The sequence below is a fragment of the Papio anubis genome, chromosome 4 (genome assembly GCF_008728515.1).
Source record: "Papio anubis isolate 15944 chromosome 4, Panubis1.0, whole genome shotgun sequence".
Lineage (NCBI taxonomy): Eukaryota > Metazoa > Chordata > Mammalia > Primates > Cercopithecidae > Papio > Papio anubis.
In genome coordinates, this window is record NC_044979.1 from 65,735,848 (window position 1) to 65,756,099 (window position 20,252).

The 20,252-nt window shown below is 36.4% G+C and overlaps 1 protein-coding gene across 2 annotated transcripts in view; it reads left to right on the plus strand.

Annotated features, from left to right (window-relative positions):
* GRM3 (glutamate metabotropic receptor 3) overlaps nt 1-20,252 on the plus strand; it is a 229,105-nt gene that overhangs the window by 31,567 nt on the left and 177,286 nt on the right. The window lies entirely within an intron of this gene.

Below are 20,252 nucleotides of genomic sequence, written 5' to 3' on the forward strand. Positions count from 1 at the left end.
TCTCAATAACTTTAAAACTATCTTTATTCTGTTAATTCTTTCAATAATAAAGATGTGAGTGATAAGTGGTAAGAAACCCAAGCAAGAACAATAAATAAGGAAATAAATATCAAAAGAAGGAAATGATTGTATTCATCAGTGTATTGTCCCATAAGGGGAAAACAACAACAACAACAAAAAATACCTTAAGCCTTAGGCTTTTTTTTTCCCCCTCAAGCTAAAGCTCTTAGCAGAAGATACATGAATTTCATCAATATGTTTATATAATTCCAAGCCAAGAAATTCTATAAAGATTACCAAAGTATTTGATGTAGCTTCTGGCAAGGGATGAAGTACATCTCACAAGAACCTAGAAAAAATATCTGCTAGAAGAATTGCTGATCTGATCAAGAAGATTTTAGATTAAGATCAGAGGAAGACAAAAATATCTCAATAAAACTGTAAGACTGAATACCATGACAAACAATTCATTTATTAACAAAAAAATTAATAACAAAGGGAAATACCAAGTAATTCTCTGTAGAAAAACAGCAGGATATGAGGACTGTGAAAAATACATTCTCAAATTAATATACAGACAGAATATAGTCTAATAGACATAATAAATTGGTTTTTTTGTTTGTTTTTTGTTTTGTGGTTTTTGTTTTTTTTTTTTTTTTTTTTTGAGACGGAGTCTCACTCTGTCGCCCAGGCTGGAGTGCAGTGGCCGGATCTCAGCTCACTGCAAGCTTCGTCTCCCGGGTTTACACCATTCTCCTGCCTCAGCCTCCCGAGTAGCTGGGACTACAGGCGCCTGCCACCTTGCCTGGCTAGTTTTTTGTATTTTTTTAATAGAGACGGGGTTTCACCATGTTAGCCTGGATGGTCTCGATCTCCTGAACTCGTGATCCGCCCGTCTCGGCCTCCCAAAGTGCTGGGATTACAGGCTTGAGCCACCGCGCCCGGCCAATAAATTGTGTTTTAAGGCAGATATAATCTCATAAGTATGTTCTAATTTTAGTGGTATAATCAGTGACTAAAATATGTAAAAGTTATCTATGTTAAAACATTAAAATGGGCTCGATATTAGCCTCTGTTTTAAGAAAATGCAAATGATCACTAAAAATCATAAACATAACTACAGCAAATTTATTTGGTGGAAGAGTAGCAAAATTTGGGAGATAAGCATAAAGGAAAAAAAGCAGAAATACTGTGGGAAGTTGGGCAATCATGTAGGCCATATATGTAGATGAAGTATATGAATAAAGCTTTTCCAACAGACCCTTAAACAGAGGTGGGGTACAGTAATGGTATTTTTTTTTTATATATATACGCTTTTATTTTTGTTCTGCCATTATTTTCTCGTTTTTAAAAATAATTCATTGACAAATGAAAATTGTGTATATTTGAGGTATACAATGCAATGACATATGTATATCAATGCAGTGCAATGATATGTGTTTTGTATAATGGTAACCACTATCAAATTAATTAATACATCTATCACCATTCATGCTATATCTTAGATCCCCAGAACTTGTTAATCTTTTTTTTTTTTTAATTTATTTATTATTATTATACTTTAAGTTGTAGGGTACATGTGCATAACGTGCAGGTTTGTTACATATGTATACTTGTGCCATGTTGGTCTGCTGCACCCATCAACTCGTCATTTACATCAGGTATAACTCCCAAAGCAATCCCTCCCCCCTCCGCATGATAGGCCCCGGTGTGTGATGTTCCCCTTCCTGAGTCCAAGTGATCTCATTGTTCAGTTCCCACCTATGAGTGAGAACATGCGGTGTTTGGTTTTCTGTTCTTGTGATAGTTTGCTAAGAATGATGGTTTCCAGCTGCATCCATGTCCCTACAAAGGACACAAACTCATCCTTTTTGATGGCTGCATAGTATTCCATGGTGTATATGTGCCACATTTTCTTAATCCAATCTGTCACTGATGGACATTTGGGTTGATTCCAAGTCTTTGCTATTGTGAATAGTGCTGCGATAAACATACGTGTGCATGTGTCTTTATAGCAGCATAATTTATAATCCTTTGGGTATATCCCCAGTAATGGGATGGCTGGGTCATATGGTACTTCTAGTTCTAGATCCTTGAGGAATCGCCATACTGTTTTCCATAATGGTTGAACTAGTTTACAGTCCCACCAACAGTGTAAAAGTGTTCCTATTTCTCCACATCCTCTCCAGCACCTGTTGTTTCCTGACTTTTTAATGATCGCCATTCTAACTGGTGTGAGATGGTATCTCATTGTGGTTTTGATTTGCATTTCTCTGATGGCCAGTGATGATGAGCATTTTTTCATATGTCTGTTGGCTGTATGAATGTCTTCTTTTGAGAAATGTCTGTTCATATCCTTTGCCCACTTTTTGATGGGGTTCTTTGTTTTTTTCTTGTAAATTTGTTTGAGTTCTTTGGAGGTTCTGTATATTAGCCCTTTGTCAGATGAGTAGATTGCAAAAATTTTCTCCCATTCTGTAGGTTGCCTGTTCACTCTGATGGTAGTTTCTTTTGCTGTGCAGAAGCTCTTTAGTTTAATGAGATCCCATTTGTCAATTTTGGCTTTTGCTGCCGTTGCTTTTGGTGTTTTAGACATGAAGTCTTTGCCCATGCCTATGTCCTGAATGGTACTACCTAGGTTTTCCTCTAGGATTTTTATGGTATTAGGTCTAACATTTAAGTCTCTAATCCATCTTGAATTAATTTTCGTATAAGGAGTAAGGAAAGGATCCAGTTTCAGTTTTCTACTTATGGCTAGCCAATTTTCCCAGCACCATTTATTAAATAGGGAATCCTTTCCCCATTTCTTGTTTTTCTCAGGTTTGTCAAAGATCAGATGGCTGTAGATGTGTGGTATTATTTCTGAGGACTCTGTTCTGTTCCATTGGTCTATATCTCTGTTTTGGTACCAGTACCATGCTGTTTTGGTTACTGTAGCCTTGTAGTATAGTTTGAAGTCAGGTAGCGTGATGCCTCCAGCTTTGTTCTTTTGACTTAGGATTGTCTTGGAGATGCGGGCTCTTTTTTGGTTCCATATGAACTTTAAAGCAGTTTTTTCCAATTCTGTGAAGAAACTCATTGGTAGCTTGATGGGGATGGCATTGAATCTATAAATTACCTTGGGCATTATGGCCATTTTCACGATATTGATTCTTCCTATCCATGAGCATGGTATGTTCTTCCATTTGTTTGTGTCCTCTTTTATTTCACTGAGCAGTGGTTTGTAGTTCTCCTTGAAGAGGTCCTTTACATCCCTTGTAAGTTGGATTCCTAGGTATTTGATTCTCTTTGAAGCAATTGTGAATGGAAGTTCATTCATGATTTGGCTCTCTGTTTGTCTGTTATTGGTGTATAAGAATGCTTGTGATTTTTGCACATTAATTTTGTATCCTGAGACTTTGCTGAAGTTGCTTATCAGCTTAAGGAGATTTTGGGCTGAGACAATGGGGTTTTCTAAATATACAATCATGTCATCTGCAAACAGGGACAATTTGACTTCTTCTTTTCCTAACTGAATACCCCTGATTTCTTTCTCTTGCCTAATTGCCCTAGCCAGAACTTCCAACACTATGTTGAATAGGAGTGGTGAGAGAGGGCATCCCTGTCTTGTGCCAGTTTTCAAAGGGAATTTTTCCAGTTTTTGCCCATTCAGTATGATATTGGCTGTGGGTTTGTCATAAATAGCTCTTATTATTTTGAGGTACGTTCCATCAATACCGAACTTATTGAGCGTTTTTAGCATGAAGGGCTGTTGAATTTTGTCAAAAGCCTTTTCTGCATCTATTGAGATAATCATGTGGTTCTTGTCTTTGGTTCTGTTTATATGCTGGATTATGTTTATTGATTTGCGAATGTTGAACCAGCCTTGCATCCCAGGGATGAAGCCCACTTGATCATGGTGGATAAGCTTTTTGATGTGTTGTTGAATCTGGTTTGCCAGTATTTTATTGAGGATTTTTGCATCAATGTTCATCAGGGATATTGGTCTAAAATTCTCTTTTTTTGTTGTGTCTCTGCCAGGCTTTGGTATCAGGATGATGTTGGCCTCATAAAATGAGTTAGGGAGGATTCCCTCTTTTTCTATTGATTGGAATAGTTTCAGAAGGAATGGTACCAACTCCTCCTTATACCTCTGGTAGAATTCAGCTGTGAATCCATCTGGTCCTGACCTTTTTTTGGTTGGTAGGCTATTAATTATTGCCTCAATTTCAGAACCTACTATTGGTCTATTCAGGGATTCAACTTCTTCCTGGTTTAGTCTTGGAAGAGTGTAAGTGTCCAGGAAATTATCCATTTCTTCTAGGTTTTCCAGTTTATTTGCGTAGAGGTGTTTATAGTATTCTCTGATGGTAGTTTGTATTTCTGTGGGGTCGGTGGTGATATCCCCTTTATCATTTTTAATTGCGTCGATTTGATTCTTCTCTCTTTTCTTCTTTATTAGTCTTGCTAGTGGTCTGTCAATTTTGTTGATCTTTTCAAAAAACCAACTCCTGGATTCATTGATTTTTTGGAGGGTTTTTTGTGTCTCTATCTCCTTCAGTTCTGCTCTGATCTTAGTTATTTCTTGCCTTCTGCTAGCTTTGGAATGTGTTTGCTCTTGCTTCTCTAGTTCTTTTAATTGCGATGTTAGAGTGTCAATTTTTGATCTTTCCTGCTTTCTCTTGTGGGCATTTAGTGCTATAAATTTCCCTCTGCACACTGCTTTAAATGTGTCCCAGAGATTCTGGTATGTTGTATCTTTGTTCTCATTGGTTTCAAAGAACATCTTTATTTCTGCCTTCATTTCGTTATGTACCCAGTAGTCATTCAGGAGCAGGTTGTTCAGTTTCCATGTAGTTGAGTGGTTTTGATTGAGTTTCTTAGTCCTGAGTTCTAGTTTGATTGCACTGTGGTCTGAGAGACAGTTTGTTATAATTTCTGTTCTTGTACATTTGCTGAGGAGTGCTTTACTTCCAATTACGTGGTCAATTTTGGAGTAAGTACGATGTGGTGCTGAGAAGAATGTATATTCTGTTGATTTGGGGTGGAGAGTTCTATAGATGTCTATTAGGTCTGCTTGCTGCAGAGATGAGTTCAATTCCTGGATATCCTTGTTAACTTTCTGTCTCGTTGATCTGTCTAATGTTGACAGTGGAGTGTTGAAGTCTCCCATTATTATTGTATGGGAGTCTAAGTCTCTTTGTAAGTCTCTAAGGACTTGCTTTATGAATCTGGGTGCTCCTGTATTGGGTGCATATATATTTAGGATAGTTAGCTCTTCCTGTTGAATTGATCCCTTTACCATTATGTAATGGCCTTCTTCTTTGTCTCTTTTGATCTTTGATGGTTTAAAGTCTGTTTTATCAGAGACTAGGATTGCAACCCCTGCTTTTTTTTGTTCTCCATTTGCTTGGTAAATCTTCCTCCATCCCTTTATTTTGAGCCTATGTATGTCTCTGCGTGTGAGATGGGTCTCCTGAATACAGCAGACTGATGGGTCTTGACTCTTTATCCAGTTTGCCAGTCTGTGTCTCTTAATTGGAGCATTTAGTCCATTTACATTTAAGGTTAAGATTGTTATGTGTGAACTTGATCCTGCCATTATGATATTAACTGGTTATTTTGCTCGTTAGTTGATGCAGTTTCTTCCTAGCCTCGATGGTCTTTACATTTTGGCATGTTTTTGCAATGGCTGGTACCGGTTGTTCCTTTCCATGTTTAGTGCTTCCTTCAGGGTCTCTTGTAAGGCAGGCCTAGTGGTGACAAAATCTCTAAGTATTTGCTTATCTGTAAAGGATTTTATTTCTCCTTCACTTATGAAACTTAGTTTGGCTGGATATGAAATTCTGGGTTGAAAATTCTTTTCTTTAAGAATGTTGAATATTGGCCCCCACTCTCTTCTGGCTTGGAGAGTTTCTGCCGAGAGATCTGCTGTGAGTCTGATGGGCTTCCCTTTGTGGGTAACCCGACCTTTCTCTCTGGCTGCCCTTAAGATTTTTTCCTTCATTTCAACTTTGGTGAATCTGGCAATTATGTGTCTTGGAGTTGCTCTTCTTGAGGAGTATCTTTGTGGTTTTCTCTGTATTTCCTGGATTTGAATGTTGGCCTGCCCTACTAGGTTGGGGAAGTTCTCCTGGATGATATCCTGAAGAGTGTTTTCCAACTTGGTTCCATTTTCCCCCTCACTTTCAGGCACCCCAATCAGACGTAGATTTGGTCTTTTTACATAATCCCATACTTCTTGCAGGCTTTGTTCATTTCTTTTTCTTCTTTTTTCTTTTGGTTTCTCTTCTCGCTTCATTTCATTCATTTGATCCTCAATCGCTGATACTCTTTCTTCCAGTTGATCGAGTCGGTTACTGAAGCTTGTGCATTTGTCACGTATTTCTCGTGTCATGGTTTTCATCTCTTTCATTTCGTTTAGGACCTTCTCTGCATTAATTACTCTAGCCATCAATTCTTCCACTTTTTTTTCAAGATTTTTAGTTTCTTTGCGCTGGGTACGTAATTCCTCCTTTAGCTCTGAGAAATTTGATGGACTGAAGCCTTCTTCTCTCATCTCGTCAAAGTCATTCTCCGTCCAGCTTTGATCCGTTGCTGGCGATGAGCTGCGCTCCTTTGCCGGGGGAGATGCGCTCTTGTTTTTTGAATTTCCAGCTTTTCTGCCCTGCTTTTTCCCCATCTTTGTGGTTTTATCTGCCTCTGGTCTTTGATGATGGTGATGTACTGATGGGGTTTTGGTGTAGGTGTCCTTACTGTTTGATAGTTTTCCTTCTAACAGTCAGGACCCTCAGCTGTAGGTCTGTTGGAGATTGCTTGAGGTCCACTCCAGACCCTGTTTACCTGGGTATCAGCAGCAGAGGCTGCAGAAGATAGAATATTTCTGAACAGCGAGTGTACCTGTCTGATTCTTGCTTTGGAAGCTTCCTCTCAGGGGTGTACTCCACCCTATGAGGTGTGGGGTGTCAGACTGCCCCTAGTGGGGGATGTCTCCCAGTTAGGCTACTCAGGGGTCAGGGACCCACTTGAGCAGGCAGTCTGTCCCTTCTCAGATCTCAACCTCCGTGTTGGGAGATCCACTGCTCTCTTCAAAGCTGTCAGGCAGAGTCGTTTGCGTCTGCAGAGGTTTCTGCTGCTTTTTTGTTGTTGTTGTTGTTGTTGTTGTTGTGTAGCTGTGCCCTGTCCTCGGAGGTGGAGTCTACAGAGACAGGCAGGTTTCCTTGAGCTGCTGTGAGCTCCACCCAGTTGGAGCTTCCCAGCAGCTTTGTTTACCTACTTAAGCCTCAGCAATGGCGGGCGCCCCTCCCCCAGCCTCGCTGCTGCCTTGCCGGTAGATCACAGACTGCTGTGCTAGCAATGAGGGAGGCTCCGTGGGCGTGGGACCCTCCCGGCCAGGTGTGGGATATGATCTCCTGGTGTGCCTGTTTGCTTAAAGCGCAGTATTGGGGTGGGAGTTACCCGATTTTCCAGGTGTTGTGTGTCTCAGTTCCCCTGGCTAGGAAAAGGGATTCCCTTCCCCCTTGCGCTTCCCAGGTGAGGCGATGCCTTGCCCTGCTTCAGCTCTTGCTGGTCGGGCTGCAGCAGCTGACCAGCACCGATAGTCCGGCACTCCCCAGTGAGATGAACCCAGTACCTCAGTTGAAAATGCAGAAATCACCGGTCTTCTGTGTCGCTCGCGCTGGGAGTTGGAGACTGGAGCTGTTCCTATTCGGCCATCTTAAGTAATGGTATTTAACCATCTTTTCATCTGCTATTATAGAAACTTATTTTGGCCAAATTAGAGGATTTAATATAGTCATGCTTTGATTTTGGTTATTCCTACCTTTTCTCCAGTTTAGTCCTTTGCAACAGTAGGTGCCAAGTCCTTAAATCTGCATTCTAAGCCTTATATAGTCTTTAAGCCAATCTTAATTGAGGCACATCATGTATATTAAATACAAAGCCACCAGTAGCCCAAAGTCCTGTGTTGGTATAACTGGTTGGAGCCCTAGGCATCTGCCTGCTTTATTATCCCTGAGTCTTCACCAGCCTATTCTGCATTTTCTCATTTATATGACTTGACTTCCACTTAATTTCCATTTATCACTAAAGGCCTAATTAATTAGAACAAGATTCCTAGCTTAAGCACTAATCCACTTGGCACCTTGACACCTTTTTAAAAAGATGTCTGTTATGAGAAGTAGTTCCAGAACTCCAGATTTCCAGTTGCCAGCTGATGTCTTGCCTAAGTCTAATAAGCTGATCAGAATCATACTATTCTCCCTACCATCATCTTCTGGAGACCCTGTTCCCATCATCTGTCCAAATAATGCTTTCTACTTTCAGATTTCTCTTTGACCTGTTGGTCTTCTGCTGAGGTCAAGCATATTTGGTCACCAAACCTGTACAAGATATGTCACCATGCTGTTTCTTTGCTCTTTTAGAAGCCCACAGAAAGGTAACATTTACCTGAAAACAGGAGTATCATAAAAGAAAATTACGATTTTTATTAATTCTTAAAACTTTATTATTTTCAATTTCACTCTGGCTAAGAAGAACTTACTAGGAAATTGACAGGTGGTTTGGGAAAAGGTAAATATGCCTACCTAGCCAAATAAATAGAATCTAGCAAAGATTTCTCAAAGTTCAAAAAATAGGAAGGAGCCTTTAAGACAGGAGAAAATGGCCCCAAAAGAATGGGAAACTAAGATTAAATTATGGCTAATGATCATATGAGAAAGAATAATCAAAATAAATTATTGGAGCTGGTTAGAGGACCATCTGATAAGAAGATTTGAAGCATAAGACTATTCAACACAATTTTACTTGTAACAGCAAAAAAATTAGAAGAACCTAAATTTCCCAAAAAAGGAGACTAGCAAATAAATTGAAATGTAATGAAGTATTTTGAAATAATTAAAATGTTGTTGTATAAAAATATTGGATGTCATATGAAAAAATCTTACAAAGTAAAACTTCAGGATAGAAATATGAATATGGTTCTAACTTTAAAAAATATACCTGCATAAAAATGAAGTATATCAGACTATGAATAGTTATTTCTAAGTGATGGAATTTTTATTTTATTCTTTATACTCTGATCTCTGGTTTTCAAATTTTCTTTAGTAAATATATCTTTTATAAACAGAAAAAAGATTAAAAGTCACCTACAAAAGATACATAAAGGAGCACACAACTATGAATGTCAGAATTGCAGAAATAAGAACTCAGGATAATGAATAATGCTAAGAAAAAATGAAAATAATTTTTAAAGTTATGTTTAAAACAAGAAGAAAAGAATGGGCTGGGCTAACCCCCATTCCTGCAAGGAGAAAAAGTCATGTTAACACTGCCTCTCTTTTTCTGTCAGAGCAAATCACATTGGAAGTAGAACACATGTCTGAGGGTGATTCTAGGGTGTCTAAGAATATTGTAAAGGAGCATATAATTAGGTTAAATGATTTTATGTCTTTAAGCCCATGGTATTTATATGCTAGTGTCTGGAAGGAATTTACAGATATAATCATGGCATTTCAAACATGGTATCTGAGAAATCATAGCAATTAGGAAAGGTGAGGAAAATCTGCACATGGACAAGTAACGTATCCAATTTTCCAACAAGGACATAGAGATGTGTTAGTGAAACTAATCTGCTGATCCTAACATATTTCCAGAATGGACCTTTAAGGAAATTTTGATCCCTTAGAAGGTAATACAGAGCTCTTGAGTCAACATATTTGCAGTGTAAGGCATTTCTGCTTTCATAAGGTTAGTAGTTAGTACACCAATATTTTTTCCAAGGTGAGAAGGCTATGGTACATGGTTTTTAAGCTTCTAATTTTGAAATTTTGTGATAGCAAGGGTTTTTGTGATTTCACATCGTTTTTGGAAAAGTCTTTTATTATCACTATTGTCAAGATAGACTGTGTAGATTGATGAATAGAAGTACATATTAATAGCTAGGTAAATGGCCCATATCATATTGATTAACATGTCATGTAACCCTTGATTCATCTTTCTCTCTGCAGTGATTTGCCATGGAGCTGTAATCTCTTGTCTGACCATCTTATTAGTGATCACGATAATGAATACATAGGTGACAGGCATATTATATCTGTAGGTGTGATGAATGTGTAGAAGGAAAGATTTAAGTAAATGAATTTGGGTTATAAAAGATTTTGATAAGTTGTGTAATAAAACTGAATATACATACACAAATATATTTTGATTGAATATAGAGAACTACACTTTTAAAAGGAAAAAGTTTGACAAATACAGGATGAAGAAATCATTTCCTGTGGGGAAAAAAAAAGACCTATTAATTTTCATTATCTAAGTTCAATATAGCTAAAGTCATTCTGGGTGATCACACTGAGTTGTTCAGAGGAATCGAGGATAAAAGGGAATTAGCCACTTAGCCTAATCCTACTACATTCACATGGGCAAATAAAATTAAACACAGCAAACAGCCAATGTTTTAAAAAGGAAGAGAGATCTCTTTATTATGTACATCAGACTAGGAAGAAAATAGGGGTAACTTCATTGGTATCTGCCACCCACAACCCATTCCTATGCTCATTCCTCCTCATTCCCTTACTCATCCCCTTGATGATCTCCATCAGAAATGGAGTCTTTTCCCTCTGTCCTCTTTCCCTACAGCTTATACTTTATTGGGTCATTACTCCCAAAAACTGCCTGGGGAGGTTAGTTGCCTAAAAAAATAGGAATCAAATCATTTCAGTGGCTAGATCAAGATACCCAGTACAGAAAAATTTATCTCTAATCTGTTCACTCAGAGCCATGCATTTAAATAAAAATATATTCAACATGACCTTTGTTTTCTTTCTTGTTGTTTACAAATAAGACAATCACAATATTCTTTAGGAAATTCTCTATATTCCAACTGGAAAAATAAATCAAAATATAGACTTGGCCTTCACTAATTGAAATCAAGTGTACAGAACAAGGGATGTACCAGGTGGTCCGACTGTCCTTTGCAGTGTTCCAGCTTTGCTAGAGTGTGCTGAGAAGTTCAGCCTGTCACATTCTGAAGGGCACATGAGGTTCTAGAAATGAGCAATCATGATAAAATGCCTAGAAACCACAAAGCATGAGGATTACTGAAGGGACCAAGGGTAGTTTGAAAGAAAATATTTAAGAGGACTACTAAAATTGGAATAACATATTTTAAGACTCATGATGTGTATTTTTTAATGGCTTTAGTCACAATATTTCCAAAAAGATTAATTTGTGTTCAAGAACAAAACTCATAGGAAAGTTGTGAAGAACACTTTCAAACAATATGGCATACCTTAATGAAACTCAAATTTCTAAGATTTTGTCCTGTAGACACTGAGACCACTAACACTACTACCTCTGTCTTCTTAAGTTTTACCTTACCCTCAAAGTTCTTCACTATTGGTTGCCAGCTGCCTCTACTATGCAAGGGTTGGGTTTTCTCTCCCATTTCAATACCTCTCACTTTAATGTACAATACTGGACAAAATCTTTTGTTCTTAGTACCCTATAGAATAATTTAGACAAATTAAAGCTTTCAATAAGACTTTGTTAAATGCTAAATGATTGCAGGGGAAGAATGATCCCAGACAGTGCAAGAACTGTATAAAGAAGCCCAAGGTTTAGGGCTCACATAGTTGACTTGTTCTCAGTGCTCCCAGCCCCTTCCCATTTCACGTGCTCTCAGATATCAGCTACACTTTAGCCACCAAGGACAAACACAATTTCACAGGTGTCTCTTTTTGATCCCTCACAATTCCTAAATCCTGGCCTGCTCACATGTAATGTACTTTCCCCTTGGCAGCCCAAATCAAGAGAAACTAAGTTCTTTCTCTTCTCCAGCTAGAATCTCTCTTCCTACTCTCTGGTCCAATCTACAATATAGTTCAATGTTAATTATACCTTAAAGCAGCACAATTATCACAGCATTTCTATAGCAGAATTAGCAACATACCCACACAGTAAATAGGATGATTTTCTTCTCACAATATTTGCAAACACACGATGAGAATGTCTACTATCACTCCTTTTATTTAAACTTGTACTGTAAGTCCTGGCCAGCACAATAAGACAAGGAAAAGAAATAGGAAAAATGTTTTCAAACAATTAGAGCTGTAACAAAACTGATATAGCAACTTCATCAATGGAGTTTTTCAGCATAAGTGATGGAACCCACAATTCAGTGTCTCAGAGGGATTCTCCATACTGGCCAAGCGGGTTGGGCCATCTAGGTTAATTTTAATATGCCATCAGTTTCTAAGATTAATATACTATATCTCATTCACATTTTCTTTTTTCTCTATTTTCTATAACATGCCACTTTGATGAAATTAAATAGAATAAGATATTACTGTGTCCTAGCATTAATAAGGAATGAATATGCTCTTTTTTCAATGTGTCTACATTATTCATCAATGGCTCTGTTTTTAATTTAGCAAAGACTTTGGTGGCTGGGGGGTGAGGCAGGGTGTGGAATTCATGTCAACAGCAGCTGGCAATCATGAGCAGATGGAGCAACTATGCCTGAGGAAACAGTATAATGTCTCTGGTATATATTTGAATGCTGAGGTAACAGCTCACATATGGGTTTTCCTGGTTTGAACCCTATCATCTCTTCATACTCTTAGATTTCATCTTCATGATTTCAACAAGCACAGAAACACTGACAAAGATGAACTGCGTGTGGGACAAGTCTTGATTTTCAAAGAAATAATAATCCACTTAAAGTATAAACTTAGGTTGTATTCCTGAGAAAAAAAGTTCTTGTGATATGTGGGTGGTGTGTAATATTCACATTCCTGTGTTAGAAGTGAAGATTGACAGGTACTGACAAAGCAAGCTTTGTAGATCAGTTACATTGCCTAAAGTATATACCCTACACCTTCAGAAGTTAATTCATTAATTCTAACATGAGATTCCAGTGTTGGATTTTTCAAATAATCACATGGAGAGGTTAAACAATTCTTATCCTTAAACAGTGCATTTGGAAAGCAGAGAGGGAATAACACCACCAGATTAAATAGACAGATGATAGACCAACAGACATATTTATACAGGTTTTTCACAGTACAACCAAATTATGATTGTTTCCATAATTTTTCTTCTACAAAGGATCATAAGCATGTAAAATAAAAAATGTCCATAGAGCAGTATTTGATATTATCATAAAAATTACAGAAGTAAAATATAGTAGGTGTCATAATCTTATACATATATTAGCACTTGTATTTTGTGTGAATGCCACTGCAATACTAAATAATCCAGTTTGTAGGGTTCCAGGTCTATGTACCCAGTAAGATAAAAATAAATTACAAAGAAAGTGATGACCACTACATTCATGTTAGAACATACTTAAGAGAAATTCTGCATATTTATTATCATTGGTTTTACATTATGTTTTGGTTTACACTTGTATTATTTTTCGTTTGAAGATAATTCTGGCAGAGCAGTGATGAAAATTAAGGAACAGAAGGTGTATTGCCATGAAGTACAAAATCATCCAGCATGCCCTAAAACTTACCAATTTCAATTTTCACATTAAGAGAGGTGAATTATTTCTTTTCAGCCTTATTTTTAGTTACTTTTCAAGCATTTTTAATCTATTCATTCAGCAACTATTTATTGAGCTCTTGCAATGTGCCAGAGAATGAGATAGTCATTATGGTTCAGAGATAGAAAGCAAGATTTCTTTTTTCAAAATATTCATGTAAGAGTGAACATGCCAAGGAACAGAAAAGCACAATGCAATATGGACAGGCCATCGGTTTGAAACAAAGACAAGCAAGAGATAAAGTAGAGAAAAAGAGGCTGTCCATATTTGCCATGCTGAGGGACTTACTTGAATAAGAATTAAGAGCCAAGATATTGAAAGGGAGAACATTTTCAGATTTAAACTGAACAAATCATTCTGGACAGCAGTTTGAAAAAAACTGGATCACAAGAGAGCAAGCCTGAAGTCAAGGAGACTGTGAGGTGATCTAGATGAGACATGGTAGGTTTTGAACTCAAATAATGGCCATGAAAATTTATGGGAGCAAAGAAGTTGAAGAACTATCTCCTCGACTATGACAGAACTCCATGACTGAGTAGATGTAGATAAGCAAAGAGAGGAGAAGAAGAAAGAGTCAAGTGACCTGGGTATCTGGATGGTCCTGCTCTTAACATTCACTGAAACAGAACATGTAGAAGAGCTGAGAGTCTGGAGCAGAGGAAATAACAAGTTCAGTTTGAGACATGCTGACATTAGAGTGCCTGTGCACCACACAGATGGAGGTAGGTTGTACACACCAATTCAGAGCTCAGAAGAATCTGTTGATTGAAGAGGCATCAGCACATGGGCCATCACTGAAGTTAGGAGATTTCATGAAGTCCTTCAACAGGTGCTATGTGAGAGGCAGGTGCCAGGAGATTGAACATTAAGGACTCCACTTTCTTGCCTAAGAGAGCCTAAACAGTGTCCAGAGAGACTGAAAGTAGCCAGGATAGCATGACATCACCGACACCAAGGGAAAGGAGATCTTGAAAAGCCACTGCTATGTCACAGGCACCAAGTCAGACATGGTGGGGACCCATTAAGGAATATGTCTCCACCTTGAAGGAGGTCTTAGACAAAGCATATGCAAATTTAATCACAATATGAACTGGAAAGTGCCAGGTGCCTTTAATAAAAGGTTTAAATAAGAGTAGGAACAGCCATTTCCATATCCAGGACAAAAGTGATACTACAGTGACTATTATGTGACACATGATCATAGTGTATAGTTTACATGGTATCCTACAAGCCATAAATGACCACTTTCCAAGAACAGTTTTTTAATTATCACAACAGAAAGTAATCCCTCCCTCCTTTGAAGCTCTAAATATTATATCTCAATCAAGATTATGTATTGCATTCTTTTTACTATTAGATTTATATTTGCTGGGTTTGTTTTGTTTTGTTTTTTTAATCCCTCTATAAGATTGTAAAGCTCTTTGTGGTCTGAAACTGTTTCTCACCCTCTGGGAACTACCACTCCCTTCCCCAAGTCTTAGACCCACACCCTGCAACCTTATAGCCTTTCTCTTGGAGTCATTTAGTTTTCGACTCAAAGCCCATCTCAGCCACTTGCACAGCCGTTATCTCCCACAATGCACAAATTATCAATGCCCACTAACCCACACAGTTTTCTCAACTGAAAATAGGAGTAATAATACATTCCTCAGAGGGCTGTTGCATTAAATGTGATAATGTTTATAAAACTACCTAGTACATTATTTGGCACATGGTAAATATTCAATGGTTAGTTTTCTTTCAATGCACAATGTAGTAAATGTCTGCAGAATAAATGATTTAATGAATGATCAGATGGCAACCAGTCTGTTTCTAATTTTTAGACTTCTTTATAATTCTTGAAACTTTCACAACCTATATAACTAGTAATCTTCCATATCCATAATATCCCTCTTTCCCCTCAAAGCTTAAAATTCTAAGAAAATGTGTCTTCCATTATCCCTCTTGCTCTTTAGCAGTATCTGAAGAATATACTGCAAAGTGAACTTAGCAAAATTTCTAGCTAGTGTTAAAATCGAAAATATGGTAACTGTTTAATCACAGAATCAAGGAATAATGACATCCTAATCTTCAAGAATTCAGGTTAAGATTTCACTGAATATTAAATAAAGAGTTTAACAGCCAGATTTCAAATCTCATCTCTGCCACTTTCTAGCTTTGTGACCATGGGCAATTTATTAGACCTCCCTGTGCCTCAGTTTTCTCATCTGTTACATGTGGATAACAAGACGACCTGTATCAGAGAGATGGTATGAGGATTAATTGTTTAAAGTACTTATAGTAACTGAGATAAAGGGAGCATGCTATCCATGTTATCACTAATTACTTCCTATTTCTTTATTCAGACTGTTACTTTTGTTTTCTTATAGATTCAAAATTGTTTCTAGGTTCAATTTCTCATTATTTAAAATGTCTTAGTATCCTCATGTTTGCAGCATGCCTTCCAGCCTCAATTAATGAACTGCAAAAAATGAAATCGAAAACAATTAAAGATGTATTGAATTATCTGAAGGTTTTCAAATACCAATTAAAGCAGCAAAGACAGTTGGTATGGCATACATTGTTTCCTTAAAGGTATTCCTAAATAATGCTTTGAGAACATAGTAAGTTTTGTTTTTTGTGGTTTTTTTTTAACTGCTGTATCATATTATCAGTAAAACTTACAGATATCAGTTTCTAACCAGAAATAAAATAAGTCTATGTAGACAAGGCATCATCGATTAGAAAAAACAGAAAAGCAAGCCCTGGTGTCCTCGGTAAGAACCTGAAACAAGCTCTGACACCTGTGTGTGTGAGCAAGTGGGCTTTCTCTCTTGCTCAAGATAAAGGACATTCACTTTTGAAACAGCATGATGTCACCTCAGTGTCAGACAGATCTGGATAAGCAGCCAGTGGGACCTGGACTAGTACATTCTCCTTTCTCAGTTTCCTCATCTATAAAGCTACAAATGGGGGCCGGGCACAGTGGCTCACACCTGTAATCCCAGCACTTTGGGAGGCCGAAGCAGGCAGATCACGAGGTCAGGAGATAAAGACCATCCTGGACAGCATGGTGAAACCCCGTTTCTACTAAAAATACAAAAAATTAGTTGGGCATGGTGGGGCGCACCTGTAGTCCAAGCTACTCATGAGGCTGAGGCAGGAGAATCGCTTGAACCAGGAGGCGGAGGCTGCAGTGAGCTGAGATTGCACCACTACACTCCAGTCTGGGCAACAGAGCAAGCCTCTGTCTAAAAAAAAAAAAAAAAAAACCAATGACTACATCAAAGACCACTGTGGGAATTCAATGAGATAATACAATTAAATCATTGAGCACCATATCTGGCAAATAATGAATGCTTAATATATGTAGCTTAAAATAATAATCATCAGTTTAAATAATAAGCAAGGTAGAGTAGTTATGTCAGACTTTCACACTATAAACCATTAAACTCCTGGACAAAATATAAAAACTGAAACTGAAGTCCCTGAAGAACTATGAAAATAAGCAGCAAATTAAGGGGCTATGATCCTAAAGGGAGAGATATGCTTTAAGTGGGTATTTCTCTATAGACACTCTCCAGTTTGGCATGGGAGAATTGAGCTCAATCAGAATGAAAGCCTCTTGCTTCACTGAAGAGATAAATCTAAGAGTTTAGAGCTGCCAGAAAAGTGAGAAGGGGCAAAATTCAAGCAAGACGGTAGCCCCAGATGAGGGAACTCTAAAATATGGTTCCAAAATTTTTCTTATGTGATACACAGGGCAAAACTCCAAAAAAGAAACAATATAGATCACCAGGTGGTTGCAAAGATATTTCAGAGACGGTTTTAAGGAAAAATAGGTTAGTATTTGAGTGCCTCAAAATTACTTGGTAAAACTTCCAGCTTTCAGCTGAGAGCCTATAAAGTCTCACTCAAGAGTAAGGGCAAATATGATGTAATCAACCCTAACAAAGACTAAAAGCAATCAACTAAAAGATCAAGACAAACCATTACTGCTATAACTGACAAAAAACAAAAGAAAGCAAAACAAAAACTTGATGTTTAACTTGTTGTCTATAATGTGCACATTGATTCAAAACATACAAGGCTTGCTAAAAACAGAGACAAGTTCATCAGCAAAGAAAATAACACAAAAAATAGAAACAGATACCTAGGTATTTTAGATTAAAAAATTATAAAACAGATATTTTTAAATAGCTATGATTAATATATCCAAATGGAGAGAGGAAAGAATGAAAATTCAGTGGAAACCTGAAATTCATAAATGCATCACACTGAAATCCTGCAACTGAAAATATAAAAATTGAAATTAAGAATTGAGTAGATGGGCTTAATTACAGATTGGAAACATCAGAATAGATGATTTAGTGAACTAAAGACATGCCAATAAGAAGTGCCACGATTAATCCCTATAAAAGAAAAAGCAGAAAACCTAGGAAAAAAGTCAGGGAAATATAGGATTCCATGAAAAGTTCTGATATACATATAATCAGAGCACTAGAAGAGAAGATAGAATGCTACAACATAAATAATTGAAAAATACTGGTCAGAAATTCTTCAAAATTGATGAAAAGTATCTAATTTTATATACATAAGATCCAAAAACCTGTCCAAACACTAAGCACAACAAAGGTGAATAAAACCACACTTAGGTACATTATGGTAAAATTAGTTTAAAAAAAAAAAAAAAAAAAGCTAAGAGCATTTAAAAAGTGCCTGGGGTGTAGCCAGGGTACATGTTATCTTCAGTTTAAGAAATACTAATTTTGACAACCAATTCTTCAACAGAAAAATAGGGAAACAGGACAATGGATGCATATACTTAGATCCCTGAAAGAAAAAACTAATATTACCAACCTAGAATTCTGTACAAGTAAAAATGTTTTCAGAAAAATGAAAGCAAAATAGACATTTTCAGAAAAACAAAAGCCGAGAATGTTTTTGTGGGCAGACCTGCACTACAAGAAGTACTAAAGGGACTTCTTTAGGTTGAAGGGAAATTATCTCATAGAAATACAGAACTTCAGGAAACAGTGGAAAAGAAAGGATAAATTTTGGGGTAAACTTAATTGCATATAAGCTAGTAAAACAAAATATATAATGTCTTATAGAATTTACAACATATAGAAGTCTATATAAATAAAATATATTGTAAGACTAGTAGAAAAGGTCGAAAGGGAACAATGAAATTAAATGATGATTTGCATGTTTACATAGTACAAATTATTGTAATTAATAATGTAACACTGAAGAGCAATAAAATATAAAATTAAAATCTAAAGATTTTAAAATAAAAATGTCATAATGTTATGAATAAATAGGAAGCCAGAAAAGAGAAACAAAGGATAAAATAGTATAATAGTACTAATAGCAAGATAACATGTTTAAAAGAGTGGAATCAGTGATATTTAAAGTAAATGGACTCAACTCTCAAAATAAAAAAAAATCTGCGTTTCACTCAGTTTAAGTATATGAAAACATAACATTTTACACCTTGAATATAATTTGCCAATTACACCTCAAAATGGAAAGAGAATTCCAAGTAAAAAATAAAATTGTACCTAAAAACACAGAATTTGTCAGACTTGAAAAAAATGCAGTTTTATTCTGTTTACAAAAATAACAGTGTAAGCATATGTATGAACACATAGTTAAAGGTATAAAGACAAAAATAAGTCTACTATATATTAACAAAAAGAAAAATTATATGGTTAAATTAATAGTGAAAAAAGTAGATCTTAAGTAAAAGTGCAAGATATAAAGATGTACATTTCAAAGTCATAAAAGGGTTAAGACCATAGCAAGCTATAAAATCATAAAGTTTTCAATACCTAATTAGCACAAAATTTAATTGTATAAAGCAAAAGTTGAAAGAACTAAAGGAATCATATACAAATCTACAATCATAGGCTATGACTAATTTCAGTAACTAATAGGAAAAGCATACAAAAGAAAAGGACATAGAAGTTAAAATGACATTATTAACCAAATTGACCTAATTTGGCTTGTAGAACATTATATCCAACAACTGCAGAGTACTCTTTACCATGTATATATATCATATATATATATCACATATATATGATATATATATATATATATTCATGTGTTGATTTTTTAAGGGCTTTAAAATTAAAATGAAGATCCTAAGTCTTACATGTTCACAAAGTGTTAAGGAATACAAGTTTTAAGTCATTATTTTCAAGGCTGTGGTATCACGAGACATAGTCCTGATCAATTAATTTATTTTATATATAGAGAATTATACACTTATTATATATTCAAAACCATGAATTCTTAGGAAATAATTCTGAGTCATTGCCATTATCCTCATCCTGACAGAGTACATATTAGCTACACTATATAGAAAGTTGCCACAAACTACTAAGCTCCTGAGGTTAAAGTGTGGGGCAGCGAGCAGTAAATAGATAATTCATTTATTCAACAATTAGTACCATTTTCAGACAAATGTTATCCTGTTGTAAGATTAAAGTAATGAAATATAGCAGGAAAATTAATCATAAATAGTAAGAAGAGCCTAAGGATAAATTCCTAATGGAAAAAGGAGTAAGTTATTTCTCTTTATTCTCAAGAAAGTGTTTCCTTGCATTGTAACTTTATCTTTGAAGGTTTTGAAGCATAATAATGCTGCTGAACCAGCATAATGTTAATATTTTGCACTTATTTAGAGAAAAAGTTCAGGACAGATGTACTAAAATACAAATAGAATTTGAAGAAAATATAA